General features: G+C 38.3%; 1 protein-coding gene across 2 annotated transcripts in view; it reads left to right on the top strand.

Moving 5' to 3' along the window:
* Positions 1-14635, top strand: part of FAF1 (Fas associated factor 1) — a 175551-nt gene that overhangs the window by 99840 nt on the left and 61076 nt on the right. The gene's annotated exons all lie outside the window — the stretch shown is intronic.

Here is a 14635-nt window from a genome sequence, read left to right as displayed (position 1 = left end):
CTTTGCTTTCTTTTTAGAGATCTGCTCCTGAGATAACTCCCACTCAACAAGCTGATTTGAAAATATGTTAAAAATAAAAATATGTTGACTTTACTGATCAAATTACATTCAGCCAGAGTTTGATCTACAACTGTATCCTGTTAAAAAGTTTTCATTCTCTACGTTTTTGGAGCTTCATCTTAAGAGATCCCTTTGTACCTTCACCAGACACTGTATTGTCACAGAAGCATCTCTGAATGGCGATGTGTTTGGTGGAGCCACCGTGCAGCCCGTTTTTGCTTGAGCAGAGTTCCTCTTTCAGGAAGGTTTCAAAGGACATGGCTTGGCAAAAGGTGGTAGGTGCTGAGGTTCTTGGAGTTACTGAGTGAGGAGAGAGAGAGACATACTTTTTCAGATTCATTTAACAGGAGTGGTTTTATTTAAGTGCTCTAACTCACCTTGCAGAAACTAAAGTATTCATTTCAGTGCCAAGACGTTATAGAATGACTGCATTTATTTCATGCCCTGCTGAGAGAAGCTAGCAAGAGCTATTATCAAAGACCCCTTTTCTCCTCAGTCATCTAATAGTAGCAGCTTCTCTTTTATTCTCTGCTCTCAGAGAGCAGAATAGGAAGTGATAATCTCCTTGGAATACAGCAGACACCTGTTTGATAAGTGGTAATTGCATTATTCCTGGAGGATTATCACAGTAGTGCTTGTTTCTTTTGTAATGAAACTCCACTATATAAGCAGAGCTTCACGAGAAGATATATGAAGATCCAGTGCGACAGATTGAAAGTGTTTGGGACTTTGTAAACAGAGTTTCACTTTAAGTAAGCGTATGGTAAGTGGGCTCGCTGTGTGATGGCAGAAGAAAGCTATGTAAAATTACAGCATCACTTGTGTTGTTTTATATGTGAGTGAGAATGTTTGCTCTTGCTAGAATTTCACTTGGGGGTTGTTCTAGTTGTGTGCAGGGCCTGATATAATAGTCTCAAACATTTTCTTTAAAAAAGGTGGTAATTAAATAATGTTAAATTATTCCATAGGTGACTTTTAAAATAGTTTAGGAAGGAGCTAATCTGGTCCTCTGATGTGAATTTTTTGTTGAAGTCCACTAAACTGTTGATAAAACGTGGAACCAAGAATATAGTAATTGATAAATCTGTTTCAGACAGATAACTTCCTCTACCAAACAAGAGAAGAGCTCTGTTTTCAATAGCAATCGCTGGATTGAATTCCTTTTCTAAACGTAGTTACTGCCCAGTGGTGAAAACATAGACCTGAGACAGATTTGTAGCTCTGCAGACTTTACTTATGACATTTAATAAAACACTTTACTTAAGCAACTCGAGCCTTCTCGTTTCTGAGAGGAGGCATGAGATTTAATGCTGAACTTTCCTAAAAGTCAAAGAAAAGTCGCTACCTAGCCTCAGCTGGATTTTCTGTAGAAACTGGCCCCCTTATTTTTGTAAGATGGCTAAGAAAATCCAGTCTAGAATGTTGGGAATGTTTCGTGTTTGTCTAGTCCTTAGAGGTCCCCGAATAGAAAGACCCTTTATAAATGCTTAATTTTTTAGTTATTTGTGTTTATCTTTTGCTTGTCACACTTGAAACTGTTCTACATCAACCAAGCACGTTCAATACGTAGTGACACTGAATGAATTAAATTAATGCATTTTTAGCTGCAACCGCGCCAACCCAACAATTTACCATTTAAGAATACTAAAATATTGTTTAGTATTACTACAGTTTATTATTTCTAGTTTTGAACCCTCTGCCTTTAATTGCAGAGGTTATGTACTCAGTGCTTTTAATTCTACTGATGTAAAGAGTTAAAGGCCTTTTCATGTATTCCCAGTAAGGGAAATAGAAAATAAGAAACAATCATCCTTTTCAGAAGCTGACGTTTTCAAAAGGCTAACGTTGCAAAAATCCAGTTCCTCGAAAAGTGATATCTAGGTAGCATAAAAAGCCTATCAGTGATTGAACCATTTGTTGGAAGCAGTGTTGCTAGCACAACTGCTTGAACTCTGCCAAGGAATTATATAGTGCTGGAAACATACCCAGGCACTCTTCTGTTTGCCATCCAAAGCATCGTACAATGCGGTGAAGTAAATGGCATCCCACCATAGACCAGAAATGTGCCAAGTTATTTGGCTGGTACTCTTTGTGAATGCAAAGCAGTTCCCAAGATGTATCTGCGAATATCTGTGAACATCTGAATATGTGATCTGGATGAATCAAATCAGTTGTTGGCTTATACTGTTGCTTATTATTTCACTTACAATTGTTTCTTACCTTGAAAATCTGTTTAATGGTTTTGTATCTCTTCCAAATAGCAAAAAATAGATGATTTGTGATTTACAACAAACGGTATTATTATACTCTCTTCTATAGCAATTACGTAGTTAAAGAAGATATCAGAAACCTAATAGACACTGTGTTTCAACACAAAGCCAGCAAATTAAACAGGATAATGTTAGTACCTTAATTACTTTTCAGCCCTCACACTGTGAAGAATTCTGAGGAAAGGAAATATAAGAAGGCAGGTTAGCTCTGGTTTAGTGGTTTTGCCGTTGTTGTGAGTCTGAATCCATGTTAAGTGCAGCTGAATTTTTCACAGTTGCCGTTAGAGTATCAAAAGTAAGAGTAAGCAATATCACAGAATACCATAACCAGGCTGCAGAGCATGTGATGGCCCACAGAGAGCTGATGGATGAGTGGATGCTGGCACTCTCCCATGTTTTCAGGTACTAGGGGGATTCTCGTCCTTTTTCTTGTAGACCTTTTCTTTTGTTTACCTTGATCCTCCCCTCATTTGGCAATGTGAAATGGATGGATGCTTTGACTCCCAGTATTTGTTGTCACCCAAAGGCAGTCTCTCTCTAGCTTGGGAAAGGTTGGGAATCCCAGTTTACCTATGAATAACATTCTATTAGTTGTAATAGATCTTGTTTTCGTGAGGGAATATTTATTTTTGGTTTCTGAGACATTCAGGAAAGTACAGTGAGTTATGACCTGTTCCCGGGTATATATGTTTTATAGATCAGTTCACACAGGTGTACTTATTAATAAATTCACTTAGCCAATTTGCATGCATAAGTTTTAACTACTGAGTAATTAGCGAAAGCATTGCCGAGGAACTGGAAATTTGGGAAATGTGTCATTATTTGCATATCAGTATAAAGCAATTACTAAATTAAAGAGTGCACGTTGTGACAAACACGAAGCTCCTTTACTGTTGCTTTGTCAGTGCACATTAACATCAACTTGATGTGAAAGCCTGGCTTTCTCTGCATGAGCTAAAAATCCTAAGGCAGAAGTACACAATGAATCACCCAGAGTTTGGAGGCTAGCACGCTGAATTGCCTTGGGGTTCAGACCGAGGAAAGAAAAAACTGATGTAAAAGACCATTGAGAAAACGTATCAGTGGAAAGTAATTAACTCAAGATCCACAATTAGCCTCATGGTCTATACTTAACTGTGTTCCAGGTCTTTCAGCGTTTATTTAATTCTGTTACCCTGTGTTTCAAATAGCTGCAAATGGCTTGGCAGATTTTTCATCCTTTTTAATATTTACAGTTTTTGTCCAAGAAGAAGAATGAGCTCTGAAAGTGATCATGGGTATTTATTTCAGTCTCTCAAGCATACCTCCTTCTTCGTAGATTCTGTTCTACAAGGAAATATTACTTTCCTTTTGTTTCCTTTAAATATATTTGTAGTTTGAAGCAACATTGATTACTACAGTATCTGTCCTGCTTTAATTCCTAACTTGCCTAACTAGGCTTAATCAAATGAGAAGTAATCAAAACCAGGGATCATTTTCTCTTTCATTCAGCTAGCAAATGAGAGTGATAGATTCACAGTAGTACGGCTGGTGATTAACGGCAACCGTAGCAAAAATTGGCATGCGTGTACAACCAGCATACCAGAGCTGGGTGTTCCCAGAGGAGCGGGCACAACTTTTTCTCAAGCTTGTTCGGAACCTCTCATCAGTGTTTTGTGAAGCTTGCTTTATTGTGGTTGTCGCTGTGGCCCTAGCGTTCCTCATCTGGTGTCTGTCTTGAAAGACGCAAGTGGCCCGTTCACTGTGCCCTGGACTCTTCTCCAGCCTCCCTCCGCCCACCCCGTCTGCTGTTTATCCACAAGGGGATTCCAGAGCATCTTCACGGTGCTGCTGCCTTCAGCTCGTTGTGTAAAGATCTCCCAGGGTTGTGCCTTTATGCTGCAACAAAAGAATAAGACATGCACATTTAATGTGCAGCCTTTGGGGATAAACTGCAGAAGAATTTTTGAGAATTAAGCAAAGCAGTCTCTTAAGGCTAATCCAAAGAATTTATCAATTTTTAAATAAATTATTAATGGTTAAACTTTCAGGTTCTGTGCTCTAACTCTATAGCATTCCTTTGTGACTTTAATCTTCATTATAGTTCAAAGATCTACCATGGGAACATCACTGAAATCCCTGGAATGAATTTCCTACAACCTGTGTTGACAGGTTTAAATTACGTACTCTGACACTGTTCTTGTGGCTGGATTAGAAACTTTTTTTTAAGTTAAACCTGCGATAAGTAATTGTCACAGCGCACTGGCACAATGCTAATTTGAAGTGACGTGTCCAAACTGGCCTCAGTAACATGAAGAAGCCCAACAGGTGTGAGGGGTGGATCTTCCCATGGGCCCTGCTGAACTTCTAACAGGGGAAAAATAGTAGAAAAAGTGAAATGAACCTTGAATAAAGCTGTCAGCAGTAATTATCTCAACAACACTTTGTGAGGAGCTAAAATAAGCATTGCTGATTTATAACCTGAACACACTCCACCCTAGAGATTTTTTTTCATCCAGTTAGTGTTTAAAATGAAACGTTGAATACCTGTCAAGATTTTTTTTTTTTTAATATTGAAGATGCATAATGAAAATGAAGTTATTTTCCAGAGGAAGTTAATTTCAAGGGCCGTCAATTTTTTAAAACTCTTCTGTTCATTTTAATATTTGTATAATAGTTTAATAAAACAAACAAACCTAGAGCATACTTGACTATTTTTCCCAGCTAATGCTATTTGATGTCAAAAGATGAAGTGGCTAATGTAGAATTACATCCACTTTCTGTCATTGTTCAAGGAGGGATAGGGGTTTACGTGGGTAATAGATGAGCTTTAGTTGGATGATTTATTTTTTAAATTACGGAGTAAACTTGAATAGTAATGTTGTCTTGACCAGTACAGACTGAAGAGAGCCCTTCAGTTCTGTGTAGGAAGTGTCTCTGAGTATTGTAATTAATCTCAAAGTACAAAAAAAGCCTTTGTAAATTTAAAAAAAAAAAAAAAGCATTTGGTAGACCTTTTTTTTCATTGTAATTGGCCTTCATTTTACTGTGGGATGCTTGCTCATTTTTCATGTGACAGTGCTTGTTTTATGTATACAGTGCATTTCAGTATGGATAGAAGTGATTTTTACAGTCTGTAACTAATGGAAGAATGCTTCCTAGCTTTTAGAAAAGAGTGAAGCGAAGATAAACATTAATTCACAGAAAACCTTTAATCCCTTGATGTTTTAAACATTACTTTTAAACACGAACACGCGTGAATTCTCAAATTATGTATCACTTTGACTTTGTGAGGTTACACACTGAAAACAAGATAGATTATTTAATGTATAATTATACAGCGATAAGTGATGGGTTTGGAAGTGTTGAGCGCCTGTTGGTTCCCAAGGAATTTGGTGAGGGTTTGCCTGAGCACAACAGGCTGCCCACCCATTGTTAATAATGCTTGGTTAAACACTGAGAACTGGAGCCATGGCAAGAACAACCTAATGTGAAGGATCTCTGGTGTCATAGCATCGTTTTTCCTGAAATGATGAGACTCTGAGTGTGCTCAGAAATAGCGTGAGTTGCTTGGGAGCCCACCACCTCCTTCTGGCATGGACTGGTTTCTCTGTGTTTGGGTCTCCCGCTAGGAAAGAGCATGGAGCCACCTGATATTCTTTGGAGAATCACAAAAAACCGTCAAAGAGTTCCCACACTTATTTCTCCTGCTTCAGTATTTATATTCAAGGGCAGTGCTGGATGCATTTAGAAACCATTATTTTCTTCTTCCGTTTGTGTAATGAAAAACTTCCCACTCTTACATTTCAAGTGTGGAAGCAAAACTGTCTGTGCCATCATTCACTTGCTCTACCTCTCCTCCCTCCCTTTTACACTTTGATTTTTCCCATATGCCACGTTAATTGCCATCTCCCTGTCACCACACAAATATTCCTTGCTTTTTGTTCTGCTCACTTCTTTAATCTCAAAAACGATAGTTTACAAAAGAAAAATGGAAAATGGAAGTGCCGGTGAGCTGGGAGCAGCAGCCTCAGCTGTGGAGCAGCCTGGCCAGTCTTGCTCCGGTGGTAAGCAACAAGCAGAATAACTTATTTTCTAGGTGTTTCAAATAGTTTGTTTTATAATTTGGTCCTGTGTCTTTTGAGGGGTAAAGTTAGACTGAACTTGTCAGCAGTTCTCTAGATCAGCTCAGATTCTGACTTAAAAACCTGAGGTCTGAGGCATAGGTCTGTGCCTTCATCTAACCCTGCTGAAAAAAGTATTTCTCTCTGATTTCCCATTCCACACAGTTAGTATGGTAATCTTTTTGAACGGGGAACTTAATTTGTCTAGTGAGGAGAGATAGATGACATCTTGGTAGGCTGGGAGAAATTAACTTGTTTGAATTCTTCTGAGATCTGCCCATCAAGAAGAAGGGATTAGCAATGATGAGTGTGCCTGGCAGACATCTAAACTGAAGTCTGTCTAGACTAAGAAGCGAGAGAATTTCTCACTTATCGTAATGTTACCTACCCTGGCTGAAAGGATAGAGAATGGACTGAACCTGGAAACATGGAAAGGCTCCTTTGCAGGAGCCATGCAATTCAGCCAAGATGTAGAAAACTGATGAATTGTTTCGTCTTGTCTGTTACGTTACTACTCTCGGTGCACTGGGGCTACGAAAGCGTTTGATCCCTAATATGCCTCATATCCAAACTCAGCCAGTAGTACCATAGTCATATAGAGTATAATAGAAAAACTAGGACAGAAATGTTCTTTCTCAAACTTCATGTATTTGTCTTCATAAAAGACCATTATTTTTTTTTTCCCCTAGCTTTGAGAAAATGCATACATACAGACATCTGTAGTGTCGTTGATATTTATCATGCTCAGGGAATTAGCGTATGTGATAATAAAAAATCAGATTAACAGAATAGTAAGTTTAATATGAAAACTGAAATGCTTGACAAAAGCTCCTTCCTCAACCCTCCGGCCTTACCCCTTCTCTTGCCTGATGAGGCGAAAAAGGCATCATAGTCATTATTTCAACAAGAAAAAGAATCAAATTATATGGAAGTGAAATTTTCACAGTGGAGACACCTGCCAGTCACTGAGTGTTTTGCTACGGGCACCTCTGTCTTAGGTTATTTTGAATAATTGAGCATGGCGTGTTATGAAATGTACTCGGTCATGTTTGTTTCTTTATACATTAGCCATGTATCAGCGAGTAAACCAGTAAATGAAAAAGCTAAGCATCTCGCACTTTGAGCACAGTGAAAGGGCTATCACAGGGAGTATTTGAACCAGGATTAGCTTTCAGTCTGTACGCAACAGTGCATTCATTTCTGATTAAGAATTTCTTGTGTGATATGTGATATATCTGTATTATAAATCTCCACATGTGTACTCTAGCCTGCTATGCAGCCTCTAGAAAGAGCTCTTGTTCAGCTGATGACCTCCTGATTTATAAATATTATTTTGGGATAATATTTCCATGTTTGTTACTATGTTTGTTGCTAACATGAAACCGCAGCTAGCTAATATCGACAAGCTAGTTACGGCCGAAGTACTAAATAGTGGCCACAAATGTCTGTTAGATTTCAGAGTTGGTATATACTGTAGTAATGATAATAATTATTATTGAGGGTGGTTAGAAGCTTGTAGTTATGGTAGAATTCCCCTTGTTAAAACAGCTCAAATTCAAAGACTATTCAAGCTTGGCATGAACTTCTGTTGTTAATTAGATAACTTTTTACTCACAATGACTTTACAACAATTTTGGTAGTACCCTGAATATATACTGCTATTGTTTCGAGGGCAAAAGAAAGGGTTTGAAGATGTTTGTATAAACTCTATTGAAATTTGACTTCACAGGGTGAGTAATAATATTTTTGGGGTATTCTTTTGGAGATAATCTTCTCTTACTTCTTAAGCAGTGCACTGGTTGTACAATGATGACAGTGAAGGCATAAAATGTTCTCAAACCAATACTGAGATAAGAGAGCTACTACAGTTACTGACTTGTGGAGGTTGTTTATCCATCCAGAACTCCGTATTACGATATAGCACGTACATATTACCTGCTAACAGCAGATTTATCTTCAGCACAGATGCTCTGTGGGTTTGGTTTTTTTCCCACCCTTTCAATGAAGGGAAAGCAGGCATTGCCGGTTTTCACCAGAATTAATATCGATATCCAGAACATTAAGTATAATTCTGGAATTGATTGGATGTGGTGCTGTAAAGATCCTGCATTACAGAGAGACAGACAGGAAAGGCACTGCACTGGGTGGAGCACCTGGTTGTCTTGGGCTAATTGTGAGAGCTACAGCAAACAGAGATTAGAGATGCCGTCTTGAAAGATTAGGGTTTGGGTAATCTGAGTGTTCCTTAACTACTTTACATGATAAAACCCAAAAGGCTAAATTGTGCACTTTGTATGCTAAACCTGCCCACTCCCACATCTGAATATATGCAAGTTTTAATTCTACCTGTTCACGTTATAGAGTCAGAAGGATGCATTAGAAAGCTTGTACCTTCTTGGCAGTTACTCATGGAGTATCATCTTTGGAAGGCTTTTTTCTGTGGCTTCTTCCATCCAGCTGTGCTAGTAAGTGCAGCCGGAAAGCTGGAACTCTAATTTTACTTAATTATTTTTCAGGATGCTAGAACTGGAGGGCAAGTTATTAAGACTTTACTTCCTTTTGCCTAATATACTACAAGCTGACCTCGAGTAGGACTGGGAATTAGTCTGCTTTTTATGGGAGATTTATGAAGGAGAGTCAAGTATCGGAAAACATGCTCTTTTTTGTACACCAGAATTTTGTTTGCTTACCTTATCTCTGAGTATTAAAGGCAGAAAACATGGATTATAGTGTGATTTCCTCCTGAGATAAAGTAAAATGAGATTTTCCCCATTTAGTTTTCTATTGAAGTAGATTATATACAGCCAAACATAATTCTGCATTAGAAGTACAGCTAATTGAATAATTCGACTGATTCACAGCAGTCAAGTAATACAGAAATTTAATTTCTTTTTATGATCTTTTTACTTTATATTAAAAATCCAGCAGGTGTGTCCACTGCGAGGTTTTTGCTCTGGTTCAGGTTTGCCATTGTCAGATAATGCCTGTTGCTTCACTTGCTGTGCCACGAGCAAGTGCCAGTGCATTGATAGACTCCTCTCTTTTGCATATGCATCCAGTGTTCTGTGATTTATTTTTTTTTTCTGTTGCTTTGTAAGGTTTATAGTTTGACTTTTGAATTTCTGAGAGCAAATGATCAAGAATCTCTAGTTTATGTCCAAATAATGATATTAGAAAAGAAAATATTTTGTCATGGAAAAATACCACTCCAGTGATTGGAAAGGATTCTTCATTTGAGTAGCTCAAACAATAAAGACAGTCACCCTGTTGCAGTGACTGAAATTGTTTCTCATTTTAAGTGGTCTTTTAAACAGTCAAAAGCTGTTTTTTAAAATTGATGGCTACCAGGTGATGCAGCTGAAGGGCAACATTTAATAACTTACCCTGGTTAACAGGAACAGTGGTAAGTACCTGTATGTTTAGGTAGATGCATTAATGTATATTAAAGGAAACCAAACAAGCAGAACTCACATGCCCCAAAAACTCAAAGCTCTCACTACTTCTGTAGCAAATACTTAACAAAGAGCCCAAAATAAATCAATGTTCCTACTTGCCTTAAACATTATCACTTATGCTCATTTGTTTTCAATGGCTCTTGTTAAAAGAGCTACATCCTTTTAGAGAAAAGGGATCCCTTGATGACAAGTGTCCTATGAACAGCACAACCACTCAAGTCCATGCCAGAGCAGGTCCATTCTGTATCTGCGGCTCTCATCTTCTGCAAGGTGACATGTTTTGCAGGCTTGTCTTTGCCTACTGCACCTGTGAAACTCCGGAGTTCCTGGGCAAGTTTTCCTACTGTTGGGAGTTTGATTTGCTCCAGAGCTAGCTGATACAGAAGCTGCTCTGATAAAAGACCGTGGAGTCTTTTGGCAGCAATTTGGCAGGTCCTTCTCCATCTTAGCCCTCAGGAAAGGCCATAGTTTGCAACAATAAGCACTGAGAGGGTAATAAGAGGCCTAATGGTTCAGTCTGTAAATGCTGTGCTTGAAGAGCCTGCCTGTCTTCCTACCATAATTTATTTTCTAAGGTTTGTTTTGATGCAAATACAGGCAGTTTAGTGACAAAAAGAGTTGTTCTCAGTGTTTTATTCAGATCACTGGATTGCCGGGGAGACATGGAGCAAAGAGTGAGTATTTCCAAAATGACTGTGATAGTTGAGGGTGAGGAAGAAGCTCCGGTTCTTTACAGGTTATTGCTTTAAACTGGCCATTTTGGATGTCCAGCTATGTTCTGTAAGGTTTCTAATAGAAAGCTCTTAGAGGTTGCCTTCATACTTTCCTCATGAGATATGGTTGCCATTAGAAGCTCTTTTGAAGTGCTGTTTATCTCCATCAGCGTGTGTCTGAATATGAGGAAGACCAATTTGTCATATCCAATTACTACTTCCCTGATGCACTACATGAAGTTTATAAATTTTGTATCTGCGTTTCTCAGCAGAGAGAGTTCTGCACCCACAGTTCTCTGCTGGTGTCGTTGCTTTATGTTCATACTACTGTTTATCTTTCTCAGATCTTCGGTGTCTTCATTAAATATCTCTGGACTTGTCCAAGAGACTGAGTTTACTCCTTTCTTTGTAACTTCAGAAGTCTGCAAGAGTGGGAATTAAGTCTCGCCAGCAAAGTCTTTCTAGAAGATTGCAAGCTTGTAAGATTATGGACTCATAATTTTTCCTATATGCAATGGCAGCACTCTGGAATTGCATGCTATTAGAGATTTCTTTCCTTGCTGCAGACATATTTGTATCATGAAATACTTGAAAAAACCAGCCCTTATAGATTGTTCTAAAGCATATTTCTAAAAGCTTCTACATACAACCAATACTTTCTAACAGCAAGACTAATCCATTGTTTAAAGCACCTGGTCTCACTCTGGATTTGGCAAACATTTCTAGGTTGATCTGGAAAGTTCTTGGCAAAGAATCCTGCACATTCGGAACAGAAAAGATGTTGCTTAACTTTATCCCCCAATTATTAATGCTGGCAATTGAAATACAAATCATCTTGCACTGAACGTTTACAAATAAATTCTGTGCCTTAGCGTTAGAAAGCACAACTGTCCATTAGGCTCATTTCTTTTCTCTCTAAATTGTAAAGTTTGGTAGCACTCTTTCTTTTAGTAGTTAAAATATTATTTCAAGCATCCTTTGTGTACTTTTAGTCCAGGTCGTACCATTACTTGTTTGCAGGCTGGTAGCAATTTGTTTTAATATCTGTGCTCTCTCCTAAAAGGGTTCTCCTACTGCTACTCTCCCTGGAATGTTTTGAGGCGTCAATTTTATTGTCCTTCTCCTTAAAAAACTATATGAAGCCAAATGGAAGACTTTTTTAAACTTCCAACAAGCGTGACCAGTCTATACGTGGTGATGGACAAGAGATCTGCCTTTGCAGTAATTATCTTGAGTGGCTTTTTGCAAGTCCTTTTGCCTATTTCTGATTCTGTTTCACTTTCCACCTCGTGCACCTTTCAGCTGTGAGACCTTCTGAGTAGTGACTTGCATGTGTGTGGGTATACTGCCTAGAAAAAATGGAATAACCTTATTTAGTTTTGCTTTAGTGTATTATTTATTTGATAATGTCTAGCTCATTATTGGTGCCAAGAGTCCTACATACCCGTCTTTCAATATCTCTTCTTGTGCACATGAAAGCCATCCAATTCAAGCTATTGTACTCAAATAAAGGTGACTTTCGTGCAGAAAAAGAAATAATTCTGAAAAGCTAGTGCCTTTTGAGTGTTTGCCCAATCAGAAGGGTTCATGAATTGTGAGTATGGGTAATCAGGTGCTCAGGCTACAAACCAGCATTTTCAGTTTTGGAGCTGATAAAAAGGTGATATCCATTGCCATGGGAAGGTGGCTGCGACACAGCAATTTGTGTATCTGATGTACAGCAACCCTGTTTGGGAGTAGGCAGATGCAGTATTTAGGGAAAACTCTCTGCGAGCAGCCTGGCATCTAAATAGTTCTTGCCACTGAAACACTTCAGTAAATTGGCTTGTGTTCAAAATATTTGTAAAAGTTGAGGTTTGCTATCCATGGCACCAGGCTGAGCTGCCTGGGAAGTAATCTTTTGCTCAGCGTTGAGGTTTTTATAATTTCCAACATAAAGATTAAACTTTCTGGTGCAAGAGTCTGTCTTGAAACAGGACTCTCTTCTTGATCTTAGAGTGAAGATAACTTAATTCTAGAGAAATGCTCGTGCTGCTAGATTGTTTTGAAATGAAAGGCGGAGCTTCTACTTGTCCTAGCCTTTACTTTGCAAAAAAAATTCTCAAAAAAGCCAAAGGGGAGGGTGATTTCTCACACAAATGTTCAGCAAAAAACAACATTCCAGCAACTGTCTGGGGAGTAGGATGAAATGTGCTCTGATGTCGAACCCCTTCTGCTGCTAGCTCATTTTTGAGAGACGCTTTGACACTATAATATAGGGTTGCAAATTGGAATTGCAACACCCTGCTATTGGGCCAACTGATGAAGCAGCACAATAACTGCTTGCTTGATCTTACCACTCTGTCTTTAATGTGTATGTAAAAGATATCGGGAGCCTTTCCAGGCATCTGTCAGGGTATTTGATGCTGTTAGACGGGGAACTTCAATCTGTGTGTGGTTAATGTGCCTGTGTGTGTGTTTTACCAGGATTTTATATAGTGTGGTAACTACAGGGCAAAGTTTCAGGTTTTATAACAGTTGAGGTTTGTTTGTTATTAAAAGCTTATAAAAATACTAATTAAACTGGTGGATTATTACAGAGAATACAGTTCTTACGCTCTTGTCACAGGAGTTTTGTAGGTAATTGGTCTTGACCTGTATGTCGTCTTTAATATTTCATTTGCTCCAGAGTATTATTGCTCACTTCCTTTAAGACGATAGCTAGGCTTTTTATGCAGCTAAACTTCTGTTTAACCTTGCTATGAGAATGTGACAGTAGGCTAGTTCAGACAGGTTAACATTCATTTGGTAACCAGCCTGCTTAATCAGCCTGCTTCAACCTGCAGCAAATTAAATCTTTGTGAGTTCTAGCAGACAAGTGATAAAGTCATTCTGAATTATGTATAAAAATAAATGGGGTATTTTCAGTGCTCATGGTAGTAAATGAAATTTAAAGCTTATGATTTATTCTTCGGGTTTTGTTAAGGATGATTGAAATTTGTTTTACCTTAATGTTTTTATAGCCTAATTAGGAGGATGCTATATTTCTGAAATATATAATGTCTCTCATTCTGTGCCTTGCAAAAATAGTAGTCATCATTTTTATGGAATCTAGAAAATCTTTTTCTGCCCTCAGTGTTTCTTCTGAAGGAACCATTAGAAACAATATTTTGAACATACAGAACTATCTTTCTCCACGTCACTAGGAATTGTACACCATCAAATATTTTGCCAGGTCCAGGTTCTGCAAGAATTGGATTTGTTGCCAAAGTGAATTAGCTGTCTTCATTTAAGACCTGTTTGCATCGTAAATTTACCCCATGTGTCATCCTGGTAGGGCTTGGGTGCTTCTGAAGATTTGGCTTGTGGTCACCAACCTCACTTGACCAGGACTGATGCACTTCCCAGAAGAGGGCAGAAGGCCAGGTGTACACTTACGCCGTATAAAGAAATGTGTGAAGGGTGCTTGAAATGGCAAGGATAGCACAGATGGTTCTTTCTGATCATAGAAGAGTGGACAATTCACATTTTTAGTCCTATTGATCAGTACACTTTTAAATGCAATGCAGGATCAGATCTTCAAATGTTATTGTTGTGTGTTTGCAGGCATCTAATAATTTTTTCTTTCAAAGGATGCTAGCTTTTTTACCATTTGCTGTCTCATTAATTTTGAAAAGTTGAGATTTAGTCATACAGCAGTAGCCACAAGTGCTGTTTCTGTTGACACTGGTAGATGAATATCTATCCTGTCGAAGCTGACTGCAGTTTTGCCAGCATTGCGGGGTTTGTGTGTGTCCTTGTCCCTATAAGAAACGTGGCATGTGCCTTTGCTGTTAATGACAACTAACATGGAGATTAAATGTATTTTTAAGTAGCCACTGTGATTGTGTTTATAACAGTTTATAACGCTTGGTGATAAACTGTTCTTTCAAGATAGCTAATGTTTGGTGGGTTTTTTTTTCAAGATGACTTAACTGTTTTTAGTTAGTTGTATCAGTACCTATCATCTTCACTTAAACATTTGCTTATTGATTCGGAAGGAAAAAATTACATTT

The sequence above is a fragment of the Larus michahellis genome, chromosome 8, assembly GCF_964199755.1.
Source record: "Larus michahellis chromosome 8, bLarMic1.1, whole genome shotgun sequence".
Taxonomy (NCBI): Eukaryota; Metazoa; Chordata; class Aves; order Charadriiformes; family Laridae; genus Larus; species Larus michahellis.
Note: the sequence above shows the minus strand (reverse complement) of the source record. Positions and strands in the feature narration are given on the sequence as shown.